Source organism: Vulpes vulpes, chromosome 12, assembly GCF_048418805.1.
Source record: "Vulpes vulpes isolate BD-2025 chromosome 12, VulVul3, whole genome shotgun sequence".
NCBI lineage: Eukaryota > Metazoa > Chordata > Mammalia > Carnivora > Canidae > Vulpes > Vulpes vulpes.
The window spans coordinates 76,765,077-76,790,548 of NC_132791.1; the positions used below are offsets into that span (position 1 = coordinate 76,765,077).

The 25,472-nt window shown below is 42.5% G+C and overlaps 6 non-coding genes across 6 annotated transcripts; 5 read left to right on the forward strand and 1 right to left on the reverse strand.

Annotated features, from left to right (window-relative positions):
• Positions 1 to 6,400: 6,400 nt before the first annotated feature.
• TRNAW-CCA (transfer RNA tryptophan (anticodon CCA)) lies at positions 6,401 to 6,472 on the forward strand. The gene has a single exon. It is a non-coding gene; the product is annotated as a tRNA-Trp (tRNA).
• Positions 6,473 to 13,231: 6,759 nt separating this feature from the next.
• On the reverse strand, positions 13,232 to 13,304 carry TRNAR-UCG (transfer RNA arginine (anticodon UCG)). The gene has a single exon. It is a non-coding gene; the product is annotated as a tRNA-Arg (tRNA).
• A 6,185-nt stretch (positions 13,305 to 19,489) lies between these two features.
• On the forward strand, positions 19,490 to 19,561 carry TRNAM-CAU (transfer RNA methionine (anticodon CAU)). Its single transcript has one exon. It is a non-coding gene; the product is annotated as a tRNA-Met (tRNA).
• A 395-nt stretch (positions 19,562 to 19,956) lies between these two features.
• TRNAS-UGA (transfer RNA serine (anticodon UGA)) lies at positions 19,957 to 20,038 on the forward strand. Its single transcript has one exon. It is a non-coding gene; the product is annotated as a tRNA-Ser (tRNA).
• A 1,113-nt stretch (positions 20,039 to 21,151) lies between these two features.
• Positions 21,152 to 21,223, forward strand: TRNAQ-UUG (transfer RNA glutamine (anticodon UUG)). The gene has a single exon. It is a non-coding gene; the product is annotated as a tRNA-Gln (tRNA).
• Positions 21,224 to 21,669: 446 nt separating this feature from the next.
• TRNAQ-UUG (transfer RNA glutamine (anticodon UUG)) lies at positions 21,670 to 21,741 on the forward strand. Its single transcript has one exon. It is a non-coding gene; the product is annotated as a tRNA-Gln (tRNA).
• The last annotated feature ends 3,731 nt before the right edge of the window (positions 21,742 to 25,472 follow it).

The following is a 25,472-nucleotide window of genomic DNA, read 5'->3' on the forward strand; positions in this document are numbered from 1 at the left end:
GACCAGAGACCTCCAGAGTTAGGATTATCTAACTTGCTGTTGGGCATGGGACAGTGTTTGCCCTAGGGACCATGGGCCATCTAGCTCAGAGGGGATTGGGAGAAGCTTATGCCTCCAAGGCTAGTGGAGGGAAGTCTGACATGAGTCCTGGATTGGGTGTTGTCAGGTCGCAGGAAGTTCAGGGCTTGGGTGCCTTGGTAATTTTCACCAAGGTCCTTGATCAGAGGGCATGGTCACTCTGCTAAGCTGGGAAACAGGGGTGATTGCCGAGTATCTTTACCTCTTTCTTGTTTCAGACACAGTTAGGGAGTGATCATCTCCACCTTGTTCTATTGTGAGGAACAGAGTGGCCTCTTCTGTTTACTGTCAATATTTGATGTTCTATCTTCCCAGGATTTAGCTCCTAGCTGCTAGGGCAATTCCTTCCCGACTTATGAGGATTGACTATAATTCTATAACAGCAGAGGAAAACTCAGAGAAATGTTGCTGGCCCACAGTGAGTGCTCAAGAAATATTAGCATCCTCTTATTGTCATTACTGAGAAATGCTGAGAAAATGTTCTATGAGACCTTGGTGGTCTGGAACCAGCTTGTACACCAGGGACGTATAGTCCCTCCCTTCCTAACTCAACATTCAATGACTTCAGTGCTTTCAGATCTCCAGCGTCAATCAGCTGTGGCAGGAGAATTTATACCACGGAAGCTGCCAAACACTGCAGACCAGGATAGAGTTTTTCCCTGGAGAGCCAACAATTAAATATTTACCAGCATACCACAGCCTGAGAAGGACCAAGAACCCAAGTAGCCCAGTGAATAATGAAGGGGCACTTAAAAATATTTGCCTTTATCAGAGTGAGAGGAAATTTGAAAGTGAGTTTAAAATAAGATCATACCCAAAAGAAGTCCACATTAATATGAGATTTTTAGGATAGCATCGCATTTGCAGAAGAGTACTATCCATTTATATATTTTTGCTCGCCTTGGATTTTTAAGGTGAGGAAGTGGCATGCAGGAGGAATCCTAAATTAGCTTATGAAATAATTATACATTTTAAAAAGATTTTATTTATTTATTGAGAGACATAGAGAGAGAGAGGCAGAGACATAGGCAGAGGGAGAAGCAGGCTCCCTGTGGGGAACCCGATGTGGGACTCAATCCGGAGACCCCAGGATCAATCCCCGAGCCAAAGGCAGCCGCCCAACCACTGAGCCACCCAGGTGCCCCGAAATAATTATACATTATTAATGAGTTGATAATGTTGAAGAAATCTGTATTTTCTGCCATATACATAGCATGTGTGTGCAACTGATCCCTGTTAACCTTATCACTTGGTAGATTATGAAGATGCTGTAATTATGAGAGCTAGAGTTTGGGCATTGAAATCAATAAGATTACTAAGAAAGGAACAAGAAAACATTGTTCTGCTAGTGATATGTTTGGTTGCTGTTAACACAGAAACTCACAAATATCAGTTTTTCAACTCCATAAATATTTATTTTTCTCTCAGGCAAGATCTAATGCAGCTTTCCTTTTTTTTTTTTTTTCTTCCTTTTTTAAAGATTTTTTTTTTTTTTAATTTACTCATGAGAGACAGAGAAAAAGGCAGAGGGAGAAGCAGGCTCCATGCAGGGAGCCCAACGTGGGACTCAAGGATCTTGCCCTGGGCCAAAGGTGGTGCTAAACCACTGAGCTACCCAGGGTGCCCTAGTGAAGGTTTTCTGATTGGTCTTTGCATGGCTGCCAAGGGACCATCTTGTGGCTCCGGAGTCTGGGGTCATGGAGTCCTCTGCTGGTCCTCGGCATTTGAGAGAAAAAAAGAGAGAAACTTTCATGGGAGGTTTTCCTGGGTCAAGCCTCAAGGTTGTAAACTGCTGTGTTACAATTCTTCCACTGTCCATTGTTTAGATCTTAGCCCTGTGGCCATCCCTAGTTTGCAAGGGAGCCTAGCAAATGTCATTTAGATTGAATTTTTGTGTTCCCCTCAATTCCTAATGCTCAGTGTGATTGTATCTGGAGGTGAGGACTTTGGAGGTGAACAGTTTGAGACCTCATGAACGGAATTAGTGTCTTTATTTATTTTTTTTTTTTTGGAATTAGTGTCTTTATAAGAGACCCTAGAGAGCTCCCTGGCCCCCTCTGCTCTGTGAGGACACAGCCAGACCAAACCTGCCAGCGCCTCAGTCTTGGACTCACCAGCCTCCAGAAACTGTGAGAAATAAATGTTTATTGTTTAAACCCCCCAGTCCGTAGCATCTTTGCTACAGCTGCCCAAGTGCAAAGGCCCTGAGGTAGGACCAGCCTGTGGTTTAAGGATCAGGTAACTCCTAGGGAGATGAACTGATTCTGCCAACAAAAGATACCTCTTCTAACTAATAGAAGAGGGAACACAATTGATGACTTGTTTAAACATTATCATTATCACCTTTACACGAGTATAAGGTAGCACACAAGTGACCACCAAGTCTGGAAAGAATTCTCACAAATTTAGACAGTTAAAGGTAATTTATCCAGTAAAATGTATCCGCTGGAAGTTCTATTTCCCTGAGAGACAAAGCATGCACCTTGTATCTTTTGTATACCTGGTGAGAGACTCCTGAGTTGATTTCAGTGGTATGTGTCTACAGCCAAGGGCCAGACCTTGCATTGTAAAGTCAAGAAGTATGACGTCATAGCGAACATACTGTGTTTTTAAGGAGGGAGGGTGAAGAGGACACTGCTTCCCTCCTCAAAGCAACTTTCATGATTTTTCCCTTATGGAGGCCAATGTGGCTGGGACAGAGCACAGAGGAGAACGGGGGTAGGGTCGGCAGGGCACCAATCTTACCCACAACACACCCACCAGTGGTCATTTTTCTGCACCCAAAGGGGGACAGTGACAAGTCATGTTGCACCTCTGCGGCTGTCTTTACTAACCTCCAGTTTCTCCTTATGTCTGCCCCTGTGTCTTTCTCTTTTAATTACTTTTGTAGTTACTTTTTTGTTGTGGTGAAATAGATATAACCTAAGTTGCCATTTTAACAATTTTTAAGAGTCAGTTGAGTGGTATGAGGTGCAGTGGCATTGTTGTGAAAGCATCACCACCATCCATCTCCAGAACTTTTTCATCACCTTAAACTGAAACTCTGTCCCCTTTAAACAAGAACTCCCCATACCCCCTCCTTTTAGAGCCTGGCAACCACCAGTCTACCTTCTGTTTCTGAATTGGACTATTTTAGGCACCCCCAGGTAAGTGGAATCCTACGATATGACATAATATCACAAGTACTTTCTGTCCGAGTCCCTGCTTTCAACCCTTTTGACTATATACCTACAAGTGAAATTGTTGGATCATATGGAAATTCTACACTTAATTTTTTGAGGAAACACCATACTGTTTTCCACAGTGGTTGCATCATTGTACATTCATACCAGCAATGCATAAGAGTTCCAATTTGTCCACATTTTGCCAACACCTGTTATTTGTTTTTTCTTTTTTGGTAATAACCACCATAACAGTGTAAATCTTTTCATTAGGTTTTAGACACGCATAATTACATTTGACCTCTGTTTTCTACCCCAAACACAAATTTATGTCAGCACTGCAGGAGCAGTCTGAACCTCGGCCTACCTAGCAGAGTGGAAGAGGCTTGAGGGTGGCCCATTGTGGGAATCAAGAGAGAACCTGGCCAAGATGGAAGACCTCTTGGAGGAGGTGGTGGCAGACCAGGGTCTGTGTTCAGGTGAGCAGTCAGAAGGGGATTCCACAAAAATTTCAGCAACGTATCTGTCAAAGAGGGTGTGAGGATCTCAGTAGTGAGATGTGGGACAGGATCAAAGACATTTGGAGACCAGAGGAGCTACTGATACGGTAGGAATCTGTCAGCAGGTGGGTGATAGTGGGCAGGGGATGGTCTGACTCAAACCAAAGGGCTTATTCTTGGAGTCCCTTTCTTTAGCTCTCCAGGACCAGAGCCAAGTTTCTGGAACAGGTACTAGGAAGAAACAGAAGATGGACGCAAAGACAAAGCCAGCTATCAGAAACATGGTTCAAGATCAAGATAAACAGGGTGATTTGGTGCTAAGATGTGGGCTCTGAGGGATCCTGAAAACTCACTTGCTGGAGCTTCAGATTGGAATAGGGTAACTAGTAAAACCAAGTCTGCAAGGCCTGGGATCATGGGCTCTGGCTCTGGGAGAGAAAAGATTCCCCAGGCAGCAATGCCAGGCAAGGAGGGAGAGAGGTAACCTGGTGCTCTGGGAACTTGTGAGAATGAATGACCATTGAATTTTAAAGTATTATTCCAAACTGCTCTGATATTAGCCACAGTTGATTTTAAATGACAGGGCAGAAATCAGCTGTGCTGTGAATTTTCATTAGACATCAACTGAAAGAAATGAATAAAAGAAAGTTCTATGAGTTGAAGTGTTTCACTGAACTTTAATTTAAATTTCAGTTGCTGGTTTGAGGTGACGTTGGTCTGGGTGTCCCTCTGTAGCCCTGCTTTGTCAATGCCTGTCTGATTTTAGCTCTAACCTGGGATGATACCCGTTTTTACTATTTTTTTTAAAAATTTTAGTTATTAAGAAAAAACAATAGTTCTAACATTTGAGATAAGGCAGTTCATTTAATTCTGTTTGATAACAGCAAACTCAAAATCTGTGGAGGAAACTAACGATTGACAAATGTAAATTTTGTCACAGTCTCTGCCAAACCAGGCTGGCATTATGTGCACATGCTTTTAAGAATTTGAAGGTTATTACCACAAACCTTAGGGGCATTTGGCTGGTTTGGTTGGTGGAGTGTGTGGCTCTTAGTCTTGGGTTGGTGAGTCTGAGCCCCATATTGGATGTAGAAATTACTCAAAAGAATTTCAGCAAGCTTTATAGTGACAGCAATTTTATTAACTTGTTTACCTACTTGTTTAATAACTTCTGCACAATAATAATAATAATAATAATAACCTCTGCACCTACCATGGGGTTTAAACCCAACAACCCAGAGATCATGAATCACATACTATCTCTGCTGAGCCATACGGTCACCCCACTTACTCACTTTATTGAGAGCTTATTGTGTGCCAGGCAAGCATTATTCTAAACATATATAACTCATATGAACTCATATATAACTCATATGAACACATTATATTAATGAGTATAATATAAACTCATTAGAACACATTATATTTATCAATGCCATCCTGGGAGGCAGGCACTCCTATCATTATCCCCATTTTATAGGAAGGTGAGGAAAGTATAGATTACAACTTTCTGCCAACAAGATCACACTGAATTCTCTGGCAGCAGCACACCTGGGATCCCATTCCTTTTTATAAGTGGCCTCAGATTCTACCAAACTTTTGGTGGTTTACTTTCTGAAAGCTGGGTTCATCTCACCTCTCAGCGCTGCCGGTTCCAGCACATCTCTCACCCAGGTCCCTAACCTCATTCCACCCCGGGACAAAGTGACTACAAGCCACAGAACCTACTAAGGATAGTCCAGTACTAGCGAGGTCAAACACACACTCCTTCAATCCACTATCTACAGTCCTGTAGCAATTCCCAAGCCAAACCTGGGGCTCTGGACCGATTTTTTTCAAGATGAAGAAAGGGAAACTGATTTCCAGAGAAAGATGTGTCTGTTTTACAACAGTGGATCACTTTTCAGAATCTCCTTCTCTAGTAGGAATTCAAGGAGACTTTTCACCATTTGAACAGATGGTCTGCATGATTTCAGGTCTCCAGAAAAATTTCCCTGTGATTCAAAAGCCGGTCTTCAAGTCTCCAGGTCTCCAGGTCTCCAAATTGGCCTTTTCACCAGCCAAGCCACTGTGCCAGAATTATGTACCTGCTCACACAGAAAAAGATCCCTTGCTCTTTTTAGGGGCAGTTTGTAGTTGGGCGACCAGATCCTGGAGGACTCTAGCAGGCTGAAACCAACCGCGGACCCCACATCTGAGCAGAGGCCCCGGGAGCCACAGGTCGTTCCAGGCTGGTGTGACACAGCCTGCTTGCCTGACTCACTAGTTAGAATCTATGCTCGGGAAATAAATCCAAAACCTGGTTACCCTGACTGGGGGGAGAGAGGACATGCAATTTTTCTTTGCTCTCTCCCCTACCTCCACTTCTCTCCAGAGTGACTGCCCTTCACTATATTTTTAAAAAGACGAAAACAACAAAACTCCCCCAAACTTTTTTTTAAAAATGTATATGGAGAAAACCAGGAATGAAATAGAATAGGAAGGACTGTAAATAGAAACTATTGGGTGGCAGAATCAGGGAGTGATCGGATGGACAGCATTTTGATGTAGAAGGTGGCAGCCAGACAATATGTCATACTCACCTGCATGGTCTTCACCAGGTGCAGAAAATTAATTTCATGGATCATGTTAACAGGAAAAGAAACAAGGAATGCCCACAGAGACCTCGTGGCGCAATGGTAGCGTGTCTGACTCCAGATCAGAAGGTTGCGTGTTCAAATCACGTCGGGGTCAGTAATTTTAGTGTCGGTGGAAGGTTCTGGTCTGGGAAGTAAAATGGAGGAGGAAGAGGAAGGTGCCTGCCACACTTTCTCCCGCTTTGGCCTCCCTCATGAAAATGCCTTTAAAAAGTAGTAGGCAGGAATACACAGGAATGTGTGATGTCAGTATTCTGTTTTTGGCTTTTTTGGGGGGCCCATAGAAACATTTTTACTCTTTTATTGCAACTGTTCTGAATTCCACTTTTCTCCCACTTGGCCATTATTATTCCAAATGCTCCTGGCTTCCTTTCCACGCTCACTCAGTGCTGGCAGACCCATCTCTTCATCCAGATGCCTCTCTTTAACCTTTGGGACCTTAGTGGATCCTCTCAGACAACTAGTCTGCTTCTCCTAGTTGACCTTGGCTCCCCTGCTCCACATCTGGCTCAGCTTTTCCATTCTAGAGAGTTCACATAGCAAGCCCACCCTTGGCTCTCTGGGATTCTCCACCACATCAAATCAAAGAAGAGTTCCATTCCTTTCCAAACACAGAAAACCTGAGCACAGTTTTGTTTGCCAAATTGAGACTACAGGGAATGAGCCACGATATCAGAGAAAGTTAGCTTACCAGGCTAGAAGTTCTGTGAACCCTCTAAAACTCTATGTCAAGAATATGTGCAGGAATATGTGTCTTACCCTCACCTGGGGCTCTAGACTTTCATCCCCCATCAACAGATATGAACGATCCCATTACAGCATAGAAGAAAGGGAAAGCACATTTACTTCATCTATTCTATCACTTTGTAAAACATAGAATAAGTTTAAGACATGACCTCTGGGATGTCAGCAGACATTGTGCTATAGATATAATGTACACATTCACATAGCACACAGTAACAGATGTCACATCTGATTAATGCCTTTGTGCACTGTAGAAGTGTAGCCACATTAAGCTTTTTTCATTTCTTCTTAATCCTTCTCCTAGGAATTAAGTCAGGCTCAGTGCTATTGCATTAAAAAGATAAATTGCATTCCTGAAGGGAAAAAAGAGAACTCATTTTTTGTTTCTACAGATTGAAAGGAAAAGGGGAAAAAAAGAAAAAAGGACAAACCAGAGGGGAATCAAATATGACCTATGGGAGTGCTACTTTCCATAGCAGAGTGGTGTAGCAGGAGCGTGCTGGGCCTATAACCCATCTTCTGCTGTGTTTAATCCCTTTCCCCCCAAAGCAAGCTGCATTTTAGTACAGGGAGCAAGAAAGAAAAGATTAATTTGTGTTACAAATCTTGTGAAAGGCTTGATTCTTTAAATTATGTAAAAGGTTTAGAAATAAAAACCTAACAAAATTTGCAAACCTGCCATCTATATCTCTTTGATGGTGTCTGATAAGCTCTTTGGTCCATTTTTTTAAACATATGAAAAGGTGCTCCAAATCATAGGTCAGGAAAGAAATGAAAATTTAAACAATGAGCTACCATTACGTACCTCTTAGAATGTCCAAAATCCAGAACACTGATATCAAATGCTGGCAAGGATGTGGAGTCACAGGAACTCTCATCATTGCTGGTGGGAATGCGAAATGTTACAGCCACCATGGAAGGCAAAATTAAACATAGTCTTACCATATAACACAGCAGTTACACTGTTATTTGCCCAAAGGAGTTGAAATATATGTCCACACAAAAACCTGAGCCCTGATGTTTATAGCAGCGTATTCGTAATTGCCAAAACTTGGAAGCCACCAGGATGCCCTTCAGATGGTGAGTGGATTAATAAATTGTGGTCCATCCAGATAATGAAATATTATTCAGCATTAAAAAAAAAAAAAGAGCTACCAAGCCATTAGTGGACTTGGAGAAAACTTAAATGCATATTGCTAAGTAGAAGAAGTCAAGCTGAAAGTCTACATGATTCCAAATACGTGACATCCTGAAAAACCAAAACTATGGAGGCAGTATATGACCAGTGATTGCCAGAGACTGGTGGGAGGAGGGAGGATGAATACACAGAGTATAGAGAGCACAGAGGATGGGGGGTGGGAAGGTTAGTGAAAATACACTGTGTGAAATTATAAGGATGAATACATGTCATTATACTTCTGTCCAAACCCACAGAACTATAACACCACGGGTGAACTGGAATGTACACTATAAACTGGGTGATGTGATTACGATGTGTCAAAGTAGGTTCATCAGTTGTAACAAATGTACCACTCTGGTGGAGGATGTTGATAATGCGGGAAGCTGTGCATGTGGTACCTTCCTCTCAATTTTGCTGTGAAACCTAAAACTGCTCTGAAAAATTAAATCTTGAAAAAAAGACAGAAGAAAAGATTTAGTACTTAGAAATACTCTTTGTGAAACTCCCAATCTTTACTTTCAAGGGATGATGCATTTAAAAGGTTTTCCTTCTATTAAGTTTTTATCATCCAATGCGAAGACTAATCAATTTTGAAGACAATCAATTCAATGATGTGATTTAAAGAAAATTTACATGTGTAAGAAAAGAGTAGTGAACTATATAGCTGGCCTCTGTATTATTAATATTTTTGGTCATTTTGTGTAAAATGATTTTACAAAAGAAATTTAAACATAAAAAAATTTATATATATATAATCACAGTGGTCTAAGAAAGATGGAAATTGTGGACCTCAGAGAGGGTAACCAAAATAATGAGCCAGCCAGGAGTCAAACCTAGAATCTTCTGAATCATAGTCAGATGTATTATCCATTGCGCCTCTGGCCCACACAGATACTATAATTTACACTTATAGGAAAAGGAAGTGGTGAAATTGCTATGTTGCTCTAAATATGAATGTGTGAAGTCTTTTCTTTCAACTTCCTTTGTCCCTCTTACCAGGATCTCCAACACCAAAACAAAAGAGTTCTATTGGTTCCTTAGCTTTAGTTCACTCATACAGTATGATTTCTTCGTGGTCAATAAGAACTCCATTTTGATGTAACTTCAAAAAATCTGAGGAATGGTTAATGTTTTTAAAAGTACGCTTAATTGAAGATGAATTACACTAAACAGAGAAAATGCAAATATGTAAAACACTACCCACCCCATAGTCAGCAAGATTTGAACCTGCACAGGAGGACCCCAGTGGATTTCTAGCCCATCACCTTAACCACTTGGTCACAACTACAGCTGCTAGGAGGTGTTTTCTATCTCCTTAATGTTACCATATATTATGTATTCTAGGCTACTTCAGGATTAGTAATACAAGAGAGCAAAACAGAGGATCCCCATGAATGAAACTGGAGAGGAATCAACCAACTTCTCTTCTTGCAGATGATAAACTCAGAATGCTCTTTGGGTCTTTTCTAGATAGCAAATCAGCTATATGTTGCAATAATCCTCTTTAATTCCCTTTAAATAATCCTTTAAAAACCCTCATATTCTTGCTGAAGTAGGAAATTTATCCTCAATAAATAATCTGACAAAGATGTCCTCATAGATACCCTATGTCTTCAGGAACCAAATCCAGTGCCTGGAACAAGGGCTCAATGCAGTCAGCTGCTATTGTAAGCATCATTTTTAAATTCGAGAAAGTAGACCCATCAAAATGTTCCAGAGGGAATCCTATCTCCTGTTTCTTGGTAAAGCTCAAAATATTTTAAATCAGCTGATAGAATATTTTTAAATGAAATAGGGAAGTAGAAAATATTTCTGAAAGTCAAAGCCACTTCATTGCATGGAGCCTTCTCTCACAAGGGCAAGAACAGCTGTATCTGATACTCTGGGGACAATAGTTTAAAGGTGACTTCAAAGCAAGAAGAGATCCCCAGGATCTCCACATTTCTGAAACTATACCACCATTGTCACAATCTTATCTGTATGTTTATGAGTGCGTGTGTGTTAGTGTGTGAGTAGATGATTCTATATTTCATTGATCGCTCTATAGAATTGAAGAGGGATAAGACTTGACTGATAAACTACTGCTCATGTACTGAAGGATTGAAAATTATCTGCAGCCCAGAACTCTCCTCTGGGCTTCATGATATAGAGCTGTCCTAGTAATTTCTTTTAGCATGTTCATGGACATCTCAAAAGTAAGACATCCTAAATGAATGCTCTACCCTCTCCCTACAAATCTGAATCTCCTTCAACAACCCAAATTTCATCAGGAGCCAAAAACAAAGACTTATAAGTCCCCTTAACTTTCTTCCTTTCTCTGATTTTCAACCCATCAATCAGGCTTTCAATTCAACCTCCCCATTAGTTCTCAAATCTGGCTCTTCCTCCCAAGCCATGGGCCCATTTTCTTCCATAAGCTTCTTACAGTTTGTCTCAGGGGTTATTACCACAACTTGTTAGAAGTAATTTGGCTCCCAGGCTCTTGTTTTTGAACTGATTCATTCATTTCTTCATTCTTTCAAAAATATTATTTGAGCCCAATCACGTGCCAAGCACTTTGCTAAGTGCTACTCATTCAATGGAGAGCAAGAAAAATAAAGCCACTCCTTTGAGGGATTTCCAGAATAAACAATTATAGAAGTGGACATTTATAGTTAAGTATGACAAGTGAGAGGTCCAGTGTGCCAAGTAGCCTGTAGGAGTAGTGCTAGGTCCCAGACATGAACATCTTGGATGGTTGCCTGGAGAGTCATTCATTAGACTCCAAGTTTCATGAAGAAAGTGTACAGTTCTACCTTTATTACCTTGGAATGGATAAATGGGTACTTGATGACTAGATGTAGAATGAATCATAGCTAAGCTCAGATGTGAAGGATGAGTAGGAGTTTGCCAGGTTGGAAAGGGGTGTGGTGGTCTAGACCTAAACCTCACAGGATATGAGAGAAACTGAAGAAAGTTCTGTCTTGCTGGAACATTATTTTTTGGAGAAGTCCAGGGAGGGGCAGCAATGAGAGGGAATAGCAGAGATGTATTTTAGAAGAGATTTTCTAGGTAGGGCTACGTCGGCACCAACTGATGTGTTCATTTGAGAATGCAAATCTGGCTGCGTCCCTTCCCTCCTTTTTAAAGTCTTCGAAGATATTTTGTGGCCTAGAAGGAAGATCACAAATGGCATAGGAGGCCCCCATCATGGGCTTCTATGTGATCTTCTCGGCTTCTTTTCTGGGCCCTCAGTCAAGGGAGCCTGGGATTCCTGAAACAAGGAAGGACCTGCTCTTTTTATATGGTGCAGGCTTTTTCATGCTGACCCTCTGCCTTATTACCTTGGAGCTCTGTGCCCCTTCTTTAGGGCTTCTGTTTAAATAAAAAAGTTGAAAGAGTAAGGGATTATCTGTATACCCATCAACTAGATTCAACAACTGTTAATATTTTGCCATATTAGTCTTATTTGCCTTCTTCTTCTGGAACATATAAATTTCCTTTGTAGACATCATGATGCATCGTACCTACACACATATACTTGTATCGCATCTCGTAATACCATGCCACCATTATCATAACTAAAGAACCCAGTGATTCTTTATAAAAACATCTAAGATCCCAGCCTTATTTAAATTTCTCTAAGTAGGGCAGCCCCGGTGGCGCAGCGGTTTAGCGCCACCTGTAGCCCAGGGTGTGATCCTGGAGACCAGGGATCGACTCCTAAGAGTGGAGCTTGCTTGCCTCTTTTCTCTCTCGGTGTGTGTGTCTTTCATGAATAAATAGAATCTTTAAAAAAAAAAAATTTCTCCAAACATATTTTTTGGAGCTGGTGTTTCTAACCAGGATCCAATCAAAGTTCATTCATTCATTGCATTTGGTTTGTAATGTATCCTTAGTCCCTTACAGTTTAGAACAGCACCCCAGCTTCTCCTTGCTGTTCCTGTTTGGACATCGACTTTTTAAAAAATCCAATTTGTCTTGTAGAATGTCCCACATTCTGGATCTGTCTCACTGTTTCCTCAAGGCAACGTTAAATATCTTCCTTGACCCTCTTTAAAACGAGAAGTTGAGTCGAAGTTACTGATTAGATCCATTCTGATTAGATCAAATTCAGGTTAAAAATTGGGGCTTGGCACTACCGGGTACTTGACACAGTACTTCACATCAGGAGGCATTTGTCAGGAAATCCACAGATGGCGAAGGTAGAGTGGTCCCCTCAGGGCTTTCTTTTTCCCTTTGCAATTAGCAACTAATCTTGGGGAGGTCCTTTAACACCGTGCACACACTGTCTCCCAGATACCCTGTCCTGAGGGTTTGAAAATAAGGGGTGCTCTGTGCTGAGTGTGTGATTCCTCTGAGGATTGCCGACGGCAAGTCTTCCAATTCCACCACTTCCCAACATTTGTTAGAGGGTACAGTGAAGCTTGACCTTTCTCCTGCCTTTCCCCATCCCCAGTCCTTCCTGGGGTCATCCCCCCACCCCCAGCAGGTGGGTTGGCGCTCTGTTGGGGGTGTTTGCACCCAGGGACTGGAGAACCTGGAAGGGTCCGGCAACCTGCAGGGGCTTAGCCGCGGGCATCAGGGCTCCCCTGGCAGGCCGACTGAAACTCAGGGTGCTGGACCGCGCCCCAAAGATCCTGACCTGTAGGCCGAGGGTAGTGCTGAGCGGAAAGAGGGATTAGCTGGGGACTTCCCCAGCTACCACTGGTCTGCGGCCCGGGAGGAGGGACTGTGCTAATGGCGTGGGACAGACACTGGGGAACAAAGGGACACGAAGGAAGGGGTGTGGAAGAGACATACGCCGGGGTCTAAGGCTATTGGGGTGACGTGAATAGGAAGAGAAGATGCTGCTTATCGACTTTCACCGAGAAAACAGAAGTAGTAAAAAAATGGACCACCAGGAACCGATCCTGGTGTCTTAAGCGGACAATAAATAAAGGAGCTGCACAACAACCACGAAGGGATTCGAACCCTCAATCTTCTGATCCGAAGTCAGACGCCTTATCCATTAGGCCACGTGGTCCTCCTGCGACATAGTTTATGTATGTTCAAAATTTGTTACAAGAAAATTGTCATGAGGTTTTAACTGCAACCTAGTGAAATTATTATTGTCAACCAAGGCATTTTCAAAAGTCTTATGGTCTAGACTCTTAGCCACAGAGAATGCATTGAAGGTTCCGGGAGGTCGGTGGTGGGGTGGTGGAGGAGGCAGGTGATGGGCAGTAAGGAGGACACCTGTTGTGATGAGCACTGAGTGTTGTATGGAAGGTGAAGGATCACTGAAGTCTACAACTGAAACTAATATTACACTATATGGTAACTGGAATTTAAGTACGATCTTGAAGAAAAATAGAAAATCCTCAAGTCTGGTTGGAGAGACAAGTTGAATCTAATGGTGAAAACCACAGTAAAGTTACAACCAAGGTAACCACCAAGGAGAGGGATATGGCGCAGTTTGGACAGGGATCTGGAAGAGAAGGCAACAGTGAGGAGGGGGTGCTTGAGCCCAGGGCTGAGGTGGGGCATGGGAGGGAGGCAAAGACGACACCGGATTGCTACCTGTACCCAGAAACGGGTACAGGTTGGTAGGTAGAGGTTGTGGGTAAACACAAGAATTCACTTCTGTGCACTCCAGAAATCCTGCGGAAAACAACTCTGAGATAGAAATTCACATAGGACAAAAACCATGGGAGAGAGATCACAGCAGCAATGTTTTGTGATCTGGAAAGCCAGTGGAGGTGTGATAGTTGACTTGTCAGACTCCAAAAAGCTGAATCCTAAGCAAGTCGTGTGGGAAAGCCAAAGCAGTCAGATTTATCCATAAGCCCTCCAATCCTCATACCCCAGGGCCAGGCTCAGGGACTGTCAGGGGGGGGCTTCATCTGGATACTGCCTGTGAGCCGGGGAATTGTGTGTCCCACCGCCCCGCCCCCAGTACCCTAGAATGTGGAGCTGGATCTGGAGCTAGGGCTTCCAAAGACATAGACAAAGTGAGGCGAGGTCATATGGGTGGGTCTGGTCCATCACGACTGGTGTCCTAATAATAAGACGTTGGGACACAGACACACAGGAGGAAGACAACCCCACGTGAAGACACTGGGAGAAGAGAGCCCTCTGCAAACCTGCTGACAGGGTTGACCTCCCTCCAGAACTGTGAGAAAGGAAATCTGTGGCTTAAACCAACCACCCAGGCTGGGGCACTGTGTTGTGGTGGTCCTAGCAGACTAATCCATTGTCCACCCTTCATCCTGGAGGAAGACTGAAAGTTTATTTTCTTGAGAGAGAGAAATATGTGATCTCCAGCCTGGAGCAATTGATTCTCAAACTTTCCTCTGTATCACAATCACCTGGAGAACTTGCTAAAACACAGACTGCTCTGTTTTTGATTCCGTGGTTCTGGGGTGTGGACAAGGGTGTGCATTTCTAGCCAGTTCCCAGCTGATACTCACTATCTGATTCCAGGGGACACTTTTGAGACTCACTAGACTGGAGGAGGATAACACACAGGGCTAGCAGAAAATAGCAAGAGCTCAATAAATATTACCCACTTGCTCTGAGTCGTTGCAGTGTACTTTTACACACACCAGAAGGCCCACACATTCTGATTGAAAGGAGCAGTGAGAATTCTGGGAAGAGAGGTCATTTCTTTTATTTTATTTTTAATTTTTTTAAAAATTTAAATTCAGTTAATCAACATATAGGGTTTTATAGTTTCAGAGGGACAGTTTAGTGATTCATCAGTTGCAAAGAGATACCATTTAAACTAGGCTTTTGAGTTTAAGCTTTTCAGCAAGTTGAGGATGGGATTGTCGGGCGCTGGGAAAGGAGGGAGGTGGGGCGAGGGCAGGCACTGCAGGGTGATGCACGGCTGGGCCTCTTTCAGAAGAGGGAGAAGTCTCATAAGTTGTAGGAAAAGTCGCCGTTCAAAATTTATAACCATTATTACTTCTGTTTCACTGTGGGTCTAAACCCAGTAGGTAGAGGAGTTTTCTCCAAACAACTTCCACAACTAGAAAAACTGAGCATGAGAAAGCACAGAGTTTTCCCCATAGGGAGCATTTGGGTTTTTGCATTAATATTTAATTTGATAAGTTCCTTTCTTTGCTAAACAAAGCATCAGTGAAGCTATGGCTAGTGGGGAGAAAAATGATCAAATCCACTTAGTAAAAAGAAATAAGCCCTTAGAACCTGAAAAGATTAATTGGGATTTAAATTCTAATTTAGAAGATAAGCACATCTTTCTCGTGGCCTTCTGGCACAAAGGTAGCGTATCTGACTCCAGATCAGAAGGTTGTGCGCTCAAATCATGTCGAGGTCAGTTGAGGGTATCTTTTTAGGGTGAAGACGAAATGGAAAACAAGACCCTTTCCCTCTGAGATATATATAGTAGTTGGCTTGGAGAGGTTTCCAAGCAGTTGTGATTGTGAAAAAATAAGATTTACTGAGTGAATCTTAAAGATCTTACTGACTTTATGGAATGATTCATGAATTGGGCAATATCCCATCTAGTAGATAGAAAGGAGCTCCAGGGAGTTGTAGGAAATGAGACTTTTATAGGCAGAAGGGACTGGGAAGAAGGAAGTTATACTAGCAAAACGCAGAGAGGTTCAGGCAAAGTCACTTGCCTTTAGGGGGTGACAGGCACCCTCTTTAAAAAGATGTTATTTAAATTCAATTAATTAGCATACAATGTCTTATTGGCTTCAGAAGTAGAGTTCAATGATTCCTCAGTCTGACACCCAGTGCTCATCCCATCATCCAGTTACCGGGTTCCCTACCCAGTTGACAGGCATCTATCTGGCAGATTACCTAATGGTGCTGAGTAGCCGATTACTGATTGAATGACTGGTTGAAGATTCCATTTCTGGGCGATGCTGAAACTGTAACTGTTAAGTCTCAGTCTCCTTCCTGTGATTGGACTTAGTACACATAACTCCATTTGGGGCTTGTGGTCCTGGTTTTAGCTTGACAGAAAGGACGGCACATCTGCTCTTAGCAGAGTGTGGGATGCATTGTGAGTCCTCTTTTGCTCTTAGCTTGCCATCGGAATTCTAAATGGGGGAAGAATCCCCTACATGGACAGTACATTCTTTGTGACCTTCTTTAAAGATTTAATGTCAACACCCTCTTCTTGGGCATCAGGGGATGCACAGTCTTCTGGTTTCCCCCATTCTTCTCTGGTTGCATTCCTCACTGTTCCTTTGTTAGTATCTGCCTGTAACAATGCATGTATTCTTCTCAGCTTCCTCCTCCTTCCCCTTCCCCCACTGAGCCAGGAATCTAGAGCTCTCCTAGACATGTCCTCTTCTTCACTTCCTGGTCTGAGCAGCGAATTCTGCTTTTTATTTCCTAAAATGTCATAGCCCATGTATCCTCCTCTCTTCAGGACCACAAGGACCTCTTTCCTTTCATCAGTATCTCTTGCCCTGGATGTTGACATGAACCTCCTAACTCCTCTTCCCAGATCTCCTGTTAGAGGTTCAGTGAAACTGGAGTCCTTGTTACACATATTTTGAAACCCACATCTTGTCCTGATATCCTCCTGCTTAAAACAGCCAACTGTGTGTCACACAGGCCTTCTTTCAGCTCCTAGAATACATGTTACTCCTTCCCAGGATGGGGCCTTGGTCCCTGATCTTTCCTCCGAAAGGAATGTTCCCCTTGGTTTGCTGCATGATTCTGCTGCAGGTGAGCTGGGGAGACCCCAGGCCCTGGGGCCTTGCTCCAGCCAGATCCAAGGGCTTTGCCAAAGGTTCTTGGTCTTGTCATGAGGATGAATTCGAGGACAGGCAGGTAGCACGGTGATGAGTAACACAAGGGGGAAAGTTTTTTAAAGCAAAAACTCACTGTGGAGATGTGAGAGCATGAGAGGCAGGGGGAGAGAGGGGAGGAGAGAAAAAGATGGAAGAGCTTGAGAGAGACACAGGGAGAGCTCACACAAGCAAGAGATTACCCTGGAGCTGCATGCCCTGGGGTGTTGTGTTTCTATCTTTTATTGATAGTTGTGAACTAGGGGACGGAAGGTTTATTACTTGAGGCTGGAAGCAGAGTTTCCTGCTTTTTCTTCCTAACCTGCTCAGGGGTTTCCTGTGGTGGCTCCGCCACCCGGCTCCTCTCATGGTGGAGTGCAGCCAGGACAGGCCTGGACCTTCCCCACAGCTGGCCACCGCCTCCTCCTTGCTGGCATCCAGGCATCCCGTTAGAGCCTCACCAACTGCCTGCTCTAAAAGTCCCACCAACATGAACACCAACTATGCATGTTACCCTGAAGAAATAAGGTAAACTCTCTAATTTTTCAGTAGTTCATTTAAAAGTTGCATTAAGTAAAAATCAGTAGCTAATACTTAACTGGTGGTTTTATAGAATTTTTCAAGTGTTTTTAATAGACATCATTTTTATTTACCTTTAAAGTCCCTGGAAGAATGTAGGGCAACCCCTCTAGGCTCCATTTATCTATGAATAAACGAGAATTAACGCATCACATAACTTGATCAAATTGATTTATTTGTCTCATACTGTCCTGTTCTGTTTTCTTCTGTTGCTAGGATTTGGAGAAACCCATTTTATAGCTCCAAATCTTCCTTTAAGATCAACATTGATAGCCTTTTGATTTGCTACAGTAGCTTCCTGCCATCCCTCCCCTTCAAAGCATCCTAATCACAGCTGCCAAGTAAATACCATAAGTTCTCTATTCTGAATAAAAGATGTAAAGATAGAGATTAGAGCAAGATAGATACATGTGAAAAACCTCCTGGCTTTCTTTATATAATCCAGACTATCAGAGTCTATCACCTCCCTGAAACCCAAATTTAAGACTCACCTCAGTAAAGATAATTTTCAACAGTTGTCAATTTTTTTTCTCTGTATTGGTTTTTTTTTCCCCCAAACTACTGAAAAGTCCTCAAAAACAGAGGCCACACTCCTATTTGTTTCCAGGCCCCCTTTGGCTTTTGGTTTTCCAAAGCACACATGACCCTCAGCAGCTGGTGGTCATCCTCCCCAGCGGCAAGTGATAGGGATGAATGTAAGGAGTAGGATTCAGGGGGATTCCTATTTTCAGCATATTCTTCACTATTCTCACTTCTGATGATGATACCATCCTTGTACAAACTTGAATCTTCACAGAGGAATGACAATAGGTCTTTTTTTCTAAAAGGAGATAACTTGTTTCAAACTTGAATTGAGTGCTGTGACCTAGTAATTAATCAAATTGGCTTGCATAGTAAAATGAGAGATTTTTCAGAATTTGTTTTTATCAATGATTTAAAGGGGGATGTGGAGAGACTTTTTTTTTATATGTTGGGTATTTATGTTTGCTTTTCACCTTCAAAAGTCTCCAAGGGCCCACATATCCATTTCACCTTTCTTCTAGGCCATTGGTTTTTGTGTTTAGGTGAAGCTTTTTTTTTTTTTTTTTTCATTGGATTTAAGGAAATCCTATGGGGAAAAAAGTCGATTTTACTACGGCAATGAAACTTTAGTTAAGAGGAGAAATAGATACCACAGGCTGCTGGTCATTGATGGTTGGATGGTAGAATTCCTGCCTGCCACGTGGCGGGCCGGGTTTGGTTCCCCGCCAATACATCCTTGGCATCTTGCCCACGTTGGAGTTAAAGTATTTTCACTGAAAAACTACAAACTAAAATCACTTTGAAGTAGCTGTGTTCCTCGTACCCGAGTATGGCTGGGAAAGATCAAAGCTAGTCCTCCTGTTGGGATCCCTGGGTGGCTCAGCGGTTTAGCGCCCGCCTTCGGCTCAGGGTGTGATCCTAGAGTCACAGGATCGAGGCCCGTGTCGGGTTCCCTACATTGCGTGGATCCTGCTTGTGTCTCTGCCCCTCTCTCACTCTGTGTCTCATGAAAAAATAAACAAAATCTTAAAAAACCTTACATAATAATAATAAAAAGCTAACCCTCCTTTTGCATGCCATTTCACCTTCATGAATTATGCCAGTTGGCATGCATTTGGTTTGTCCAATGCCCTGAAACGTCATCCTGTCCGAGCTGGAGGGCACTCCGACTTCAAGGGAGGGGTCTTTCAGAGCCCCTAGTAGTCGAGGGCGGAATGTAGCCACGGACGGAAATCAAGGTATTTTCATTCTATCTTGGCAGCGATTATTAAAAAGTAATAAGAAAATTCAGATGCAGGAAGGTGCTAAAATGTATTATCTTGACATTTAAAGGTGAAAAGCGAGCTCGTTTGATGGGAGCAGAGTGGCGCAGCGGAAGCGTGCTGGGCCCATAACCCAGAGGTCGATGGATCGAAACCATCCTCTGCTATGTATTAGGGCTTTTTTGCCTGTTTCAAACTCAAGATTTTAGAAAAAGGGAGTGAATGAAGTTGATGACCAGACGTGTGAGTCCCCAAAGTAGTTTGTTACAAGTACGGCCGCCTGTCTGTAACAGAGGCACACCTGGCCATTGCATCTGGTTGGTCTGTTTTTATTCGGTCCCCGGTTTAGGGACCATCCAATATGACCCTCGAAGGTCAGGGAAGTGTCACAATTTGTAGTAACTTCTGTCACCACATCTCTATATACAAAATTTTGTTCCTTCAAGTATGAGAACAGGTGCGCTGGAGCGGTTGTCATAGAAACCAACCGAAAGGTCAGTTTATGCAGGGAAAAGATATTATTCCTCATGGGAATATATCCAGACAGCTATAAAGCCGTCATGTAGTCGTGGCCGAGTGGTTAAGGCGATGGACTTGAAATCCATTGGGGTCTCCCCGCGCAGGTTCGAATCCTGCCGACTACGGAGTAGCGTTTTTCTTTCTAGGTGGACCAGCTTTGCTTTGGAAACTAAAACACAAAATAGCACGAGATGCATCGTTTTCCTGGGTCTTCTTATATTTCTCCATGGGATTGTAAGTAGGTAGTCCTGTCCTTTAAGTGTGACACTTGGTGGAAAAAACTTTTGAAAATGATTTTGGGAAAATACTTAGGGATTTCTGAGACCTCCAGAAAGATGCTGAAAAAATGCCTGGGCTTTCATTCTTTCTTTAATTGCTATTTCCTTAGTGGACATCCAGCTGGAGCCTGACTTCCGAAACCTCGCTTGCTTCAGCTTGTCGTTCTTGCAGGAATTAAGGCACATCCAGGGCATCCCTTTCCTATTCACGAGCACATTTAGTGTTTTGGAAACAACATCTCAAACAGAAATTTCCAACCTTTCCTCCTTCTGTTATCATTACACTTAGGAAGCCAGAAGTGCAGAAAGGAAGGATAGTATAGAGAATTTTCAAAACTATTTTCAGACGTTGGCTAAATCTTATTAAAAAAGAAGAAAAACAAAACTGTTTTGCTCCATAAAACTAACACATACACAATAACTGTATATGCAACACAAATAAGAATAACTGTAACAAAAATTTACCTTTCTTTACACTTGCAGTCAATCCATAACAATGCAGATAAGCAAAAAGAAAGATGTAAAAATACTTAGAAATGTAAAATACTTAATCCTTGAAAGTACTAGTAAATTCCCATGTTATATTTAACTTTTTTTTACTTCTTGCGTTTTCTATATTCGTACATGTCCTAAGAGATTTTTAAGTGTTGAGCGTTTTCTATATTCGTACATGTCCTAAGAGATTTTTAAGTGTTGACACCCATCGGTAGACAAACTTTCATTGTCAAGGCTAGGAATATAGTAAATGCAGTTTTGATTTTTCTAGGGACACTGGTACTCAAGCCCTCCGTGGACCCTGGGGAAAAATCCAAGCAAAGATGAGCTCTGTTGGGCTGTTCCTTCAGCGGAGCAAGTTTGTTGCCTCCTGGGATTCCGAGAACGAGAACTTTCAACCTGTCCAGAGCATGCGACTCACTGCAAAGAACTTCCAAAAGCTTGTCTGAGAGTTCACTTACCCGTGGCCCCATGGTGTAATGGTTAGCACTCTGGACTTTGAATCCAGCGATCCGAGTTCAAATCTCGGTGGGACCTGTCTATGTTTTGGTATCTTCCCTCTTCTCTTAAAGCAGCCCGCACCCACACTTGGCTGGACTCCTGAGCACCTGCGAGCCTCAACACCGCATCCCACCATCCGGCAGAACAGCGTCGCCTGCGCTTTCCTCTAGAATTCTACCTACGTCCTCCTCGGCCCCTCCTCCTTCGTGAGTAAATCAGGTTTTCATCCGAACCGCCCTAAATACTCCTGCTTCACACCCCAGACCTCAGTTCTGGGTTCTGGGTGCACCAGTTTCTAACACGAACTTGGCAATGCGTGTGAGTTCCAGTTGTGTTCATTTTGGAGCATTTGTTGTCTGGGATGCAGTGGATTTTCTTATTAATATTTAGGAAATGAAAATTGCAGTTTACACAAGATTGAGCACAAGGACAAACTCTGCATTGCATATTCATAAGTATTCCAACAAAGACACTTACGAGGTGGCCCCATGGTGTAATGGTTAGCACTCTGGACTTTGAATCCAGCGATCCGAGTTCAAATCTCGGTGGGACCTGCTCTAGTTTTGGTGACCACCCTCCATATTTCAAATTGCTGGAGGGTTCTGGCTGTGAGCGTGAACTTTCCACTCTCGCTTTCCTCATCCGAAGAGCATCAGGTAATTCCTCACACGCTTCTCACACACTGGAAAAATGACCAATTTACATCACTTTTGTATCCTTGTGAAACACTCGCTCTTAACTCCCTGGGGTCCGGGAGTCCATCTGATCTTTAGTCTTTAGGCCCTAATAGTTCACTTGTCAGAAGACCCTCTTTTCTTCTCTGAAGCTCCTCATGATGTCATGCACCGTGCAAGAATATGCACAACAATTGCAATAGAAAGAGTCCTCAGAGAAGGACTCTTTGGTTAGCACTGTGGGCTCTAAATCCAGCAACGTGAGTCCATATCTCTTCCAGACCTCAGCAACATTTTGGTGATTTTTCCCTCTATGGTTCTCCTAACTTATTTGATCCCCTTCCAGGTGTATACATCTGGCTGCAGGTTCTGCCAGTTGCTTCCAAATCAACATAGAAGAGTCCCTGGCCAAGAGAAAATTGTCTCTGACTACTCATCTCTGGAATCCTAGCCCTACTCCCCCTCACACTCCATGTCCCTTTTTTCCTTTTTGCCCAGAGCTTCTTGGCTCCTGGTGAGTTGGACTGCCGGCCCAGGTGCCTAAGAATTTATGTTTTACAGTTCCAAACCTAAGTCCTTCCTTTCATGGAGCCACTTAAACTGTTCCATCAGCTTCTAAACGCTGTCCTGAAAAAGTTCTCTTGTGCACTGGTACAGCTGCAGACTACATCTTAGAGCCTCTACTGTCTGCATTCATTGGAGGCTCCATGCCCACCTCAAGCTACTGTGTCACCTCCATTATTTTGCAGATACACTGATCTCTTAGGGGTACTCATTCGTCTTTCAGGGGGGCCCCAATTTCAAGGGCCTCCTGATGTAACGCATAGCACTTGGACTTCAGATCTCAGTGGACCTGTCTCAGTTTTGGTCACCTTGCCCTTGCGTTTCCCAAACCAGGAGTACACTTTGGTATGTATGATATTCCCTTACCCTTGCACTTCCTCTTCCACATCAATAACCAGCTCCTTGCTCTTTCCTCTGGCTACTGAAAATTGCACTCTGTTCATCATCCTCACATCCTCCTAGAATCTCTCCTCTTGGAGCTTCGTTTTGCTTTGTCTGGTGCCTGAAGTCAGTCAGATCCCCAGAAGTTAATTATGTGCTCCAGTGATTAAGAGTTCATGTGTCAGAGACCCCACCTGTGACTCTTTCCCCAACATGATCTTCATGCACATCTTCTATAGACCTGCAAACGTCCAAACCATGGAGTGAGACCCAAGCCATCATAGTCATTTGAGAGTTTCCGCTTGTTTTCATACAAGAGGCTCCCTCTTAATGTTTCTTAGATTGAATTTCTGCCCACACACTTTGAAGATCAGCTGACCAGATGCAGGAATGTACATGTCTTCCCTTGAAGGTTTGTTATACAGAAGCCCCATGGTGTGACAGTTAACCTCTAGGCATTGGACCATAAATTCCCTCTGTTGATTCTCCTTAGTTCAAGCATATCCTCTAGGGCTCTTGATAACAGCAAAAGAAGAGCCTCTATAAACTCATCTGGCCTCTAAACATGGTTCCAGAAAAAGCCCTGCAAACTTCCTCATATCTACTAAGCCCTAGTCCTGGTTATGTTTTAGAACTTCTGTATCAGTTTCCTACTGCTGCTGTAGCAAATTACCACACATTTAGTGGCTCTAAACACCTTACCAGCATGGCAGCTTGTTTTGTCAAAGCACATAAGATGAGAAAGCAGTAGTTCAAATGTTTTGGTAAATTGGAAATCACAATCTGTTGTAATCTAATCATGCAAGTGAGATCATATCACATTTACTGTGTTCTGAAGGTCAGGAGCATGTCACTAGGTCCAGCCCACGCTCAAGGGAAGGAATTTCACAAAAAGTACGTCTACCACACTGGGCTTCAAAGACCCTAGAGAATGCAATGCAGAATGAGCCCTGTCTGGCTCTGGCCTTCTGCTATGACTGACTGATACTTTGCAGGCAGCATTTTCTTTTCTTTTTTCTTTTTTTTCTTTTTTTGCTTTGTCAGCAAATGCTATATTGAGAGGCTATATAATTCCTGGTACCTCCCAACTGGGAAAATAACTTCCAGGTTTTAGCTTTTATCTATCTTTTTTCTAGGTTTTCCTTTATCTATCTTTCTTTATAATGAAGCCAGCCAGCATTGAAGAGCTAGACTATCCCTCCTGACAAGTAAATCAGAATCTCATGGTATCATGCCCTGACTTGGGTAGTTTCCTAAAGTGCCCCATGGATTCAAATGTGCAGCAAGGAATGAGACCCACTGAGCTAATTTTCCCCTGACCATCCTATTCAACTGGCTGCCACTCCAAGGCATTTACTACTTTCTGACATATAGTATGTTTTGATTTTTAAATTGGTTATTGCCTATTTCTGCATAAGTAAGTTTCGCCAGGGCAGGGAATTTTATGTATGGTGTATGTTCCAGTACTTAGAACAGTGCCTGGCACATATGAGATACTTGATAAATATTCCTGGGAAGACTATTAAATGATTCTTTTAGTTGAAATAAATGAACTCTTTCGTTGAATAAATGAATAAATGAGAGAATCAATGAACTCTTCAGTTTGGCCTTGGTCATCGTGTTTGACAATTCCCAGACCTAACACTTCCAAACCCAAATACATTTTTTTTCTTTCCAGAAACATTTTAGAATTTGTCATGCACTTAAGCTTAACAACAATTACAACTTTGTATTCTTTACCTGTTTTATAGGTATTTATTATACTGATTTGATAATTAATGTTTGCTCTTTATTAAATAATTCCTTGAAAAAAAAATTCCTTGACACCTCCTTAGAGCCTGCAGTTTGAATCCTGATCATGTTGTAGAGCATGTGTATGCCTGCGTGCACACACACAGACACACACATACCCAGAGTTATATTTCTGGTAGTGACATTGGATATAGATGAGAAAGAGAAAAATCAGCTCCTGGCATTCAGGAACTGGCTTGACTATCCACTAGGCCTGGGTGTCCTCAGGAACTGGTCTGGCACTTACTTCTAGGGGATTTTTTGTGTGGAACATAAACAATTTCACAAAACAGGAGTATCAGACAAGGGCTTTCCCTGGTCATGATGATGTGATACAGAAACAAATGAAAGCAACAGAACATTCCATAATCTAGTCTAAAAATAGACAGGAAAAGAAGGTCACTGTGTGTACCACAAAAATACCAAACATCTCCTTCCAGCCAACATAAGGACCACTAGTTTTCCAAATTTAGCTTCATTCTATTCTTACCTTTTTCTAGATAGAATTTATGAAGATACCAAATCACAGACCCTCTCTTCTTGACAGCAATCAATCCAGAACAAAGCCCAGCTTCTTTGTCACTTCCTTCAAGTCACCCAACAGAAGACAAATGTTACAATAAGCCCCTCCTCTCCTTTTTCCAAATTTGAGATATAATTGACATATAACATTGCAGAAGTTTAAGATGTGTAACATGTTGATGCGTTTATATGTTGCAAAATTGTTACCATATAGCATTACGGAACACCTTCATCATGTCACATAATTGACATTTCTTTTTTGTGTGATGAGAATATTTAAGATATGGTCTCTTAGCAACTTTAAGGTATATAACATAGTATTCTTGACTATAATCATGAGCTTGTACATTAGA